The following is a 2,500-nucleotide window of genomic DNA, read 5'->3' on the forward strand; positions in this document are numbered from 1 at the left end:
ATTATTGTTATTGTTATTATTATTGATATTATTAATACTATTGATAATATTATTAATATCATTATCATTTTATTATTAACATCATTTTTTTTTTTTTGGGGGGGGGGGTCTCCGTGAGTTTTTATGCCTTTGTCGGTTTCTCTGTCTGTTTATTTGTATGCATGTCTGTCTGACACACACACACACACACACACACACACACGCACACACACACATACACACTGACACACACACACACACACACACACACACACACACACACACACACACACACACACACACACACACACACACACACACACACACCCACACACACACACACACACACACACACACACACACACACACACACACACACACACACACACACACACACACACACACACACACACACACACAGACACACACACATTCACTCACTCATTCACACGCACAGACCTTCCCTCCCTCACCGCCCCCCTCCCCCATTCTGCCTCTCTCAACGAAGTCAATAAACAATATTTTTATAAGAGGAATGAGATAAGAAATAACCGATTTTGTTCTAATATCCGACGAGAAAGAAATAATTTATGAGGACATCTGGATCTTGTTAATTACTGCACCTTTTTCTCTTGTATTATCTCAAGTGTCTTCAAGTTAACCTTTTTTTTCTTTCTTTCTATTCTTTCTTGTTGTTATTTCTTCTTACTCATGCTGTTCATATTACGTATTATATTTTTTCATTTTCGTTTTCTTTTACAATTTGTCTTTTTTTTCTATTTTCGTTATGCTTCGCTGATTTCGTTTCTTCACGTTTCTTATTCCCACACTTTCGCAATATCTTCTCTTATTCTTTTTCGTTCATATTCCCCTAATTATGAAGAAGAGGGAGAGGAAGAGAAGGAGAGAAACAGGAGGAGAAGAAGCAAAGAAAAGATAATTGAGAGAAGATAACGACATTTTTAATACTTATAAAAAACAGAGAGAAAGGAAAATAATTATAATAAGAATAGTGATATAGAAGAGAGAAGAATAACAAAGAAACCTAAAAAATATACATTTTCACCAGATATTCCATGAATCTCTCACGACTGTGAATAATGAAGAAAAATGAATAATGAAGTAGATAGAATAGCAAAGAAGTGAAACATACAATAAAGTAAAAGACACTCAAGGAAAAAAAATAGAAGAAGAGAGAGAGAGAGACAGAGAGAGAGAGAGAGAGAGAGAGAGAGAGAGAGAGAGAGAGAGAGAGAGAGAGAGAGAGAGAGAGAGAGAGAGAGAGAGAGAGAGAGAGAGAGAGAGAGAGAAAAGGAATATTCCTAATTACTTGCCAGAATTAAGAGCATCTAGGCCAAGAAAGATAATGCGATAGAATGTAGTTAATGATAATCTAAGAAACCATTAAAGAGACTTTGGAAATGTAAAATAAGATGATTTTGATAATATCTCGAGAAAATGTCCAAGGAGCCGCAGTTTCACCTTTTCTTTTTAGCTCTCCTGCTATCTCGATTCTTTGGGGTAACTGAGGGAGAGGAAGAGAAGGAGAGAAAACAGGAGGAGAAGAAGCAAAGAAGAGATAATTGAGAGAAGATATTTTTTTATACTCTGGAGCTAAGGAGAGAAAACAGGAGGAGAAGAAACAAAGAAGAGATAATTGAGAGAAGATAACGATTTTTTTTTATACTCTGGAGCTAATAATTTTTTTTCTTTAGACATTCATTACGAGTGCTGTTCTCCCTTGTTCTTGGTTAACAGCAAATCAATATCGGATCGATAGCATTTGTTACACGAATTAGATGAAGAAGAAACAAAAAGAGAACATAATGCAGGTTTATATTTGAATCAAAAGTTTGCTTTTTACGCACACACACACACACACACACAATTAGATATGCATACATACATACATACGTGCGTGTAAGTATGCACACACACACTGAAATCTCTCTCTCTCTCTCTCTCTCTCTCTCTCTCTCTCTCTCTCTCTCTCTCTCTCTCTCTCTCTCTCTCTCTCTCTCTCTCTCTCTCTCTCTCTCTCTCTCTCTCTCTCTCTCTCTCTCTCTCTCTCTCTCTCTCTCTCTCTCTCTCTCTCTCTCTCTATATATATATATATATATATACATATATATGCGCATGTGTGATAGATAGATAGATAACTAGATAAATGGACAGATAGACTGGTAGACAAACAAACAGATGGATCTAAATCTTAATCTTAATCATCTTTCTCACTCCAGATAGATTAGCATATCACTTCGCTCGACCACCGAATGACGATTTATTACCCTGGAAACAACAGATCACACGCAGACACACACTAAAAAACCCTTTATTCACACACGACCTGTGGACCGTGCAAATATTTGCGGACAAACACGAAACAGAGTACAAGGAGGCGCTCTGACAACAACTGGCAATTTTCCAAGAAAAAGGAAGTACATTTTCTGCGGCGAGTATTGTGCTGAACGTAAATCCCTCCATCTGGTCGCCATCGCTCCTTTGTCGGGGCGCCGCTGGC

General features: G+C 37.5%; 1 protein-coding gene across 2 annotated transcripts in view; it reads left to right on the plus strand.

Moving 5' to 3' along the window:
• LOC113826310 (solute carrier family 35 member F3) overlaps nucleotides 1-2,500 on the plus strand; it is a 92,648-nt gene that overhangs the window by 55,847 nt on the left and 34,301 nt on the right. The gene's annotated exons all lie outside the window — the stretch shown is intronic.

Source organism: Penaeus vannamei, chromosome 16 (assembly GCF_042767895.1).
Source record: "Penaeus vannamei isolate JL-2024 chromosome 16, ASM4276789v1, whole genome shotgun sequence".
NCBI classification, from domain to species: domain Eukaryota; kingdom Metazoa; phylum Arthropoda; class Malacostraca; order Decapoda; family Penaeidae; genus Penaeus; species Penaeus vannamei.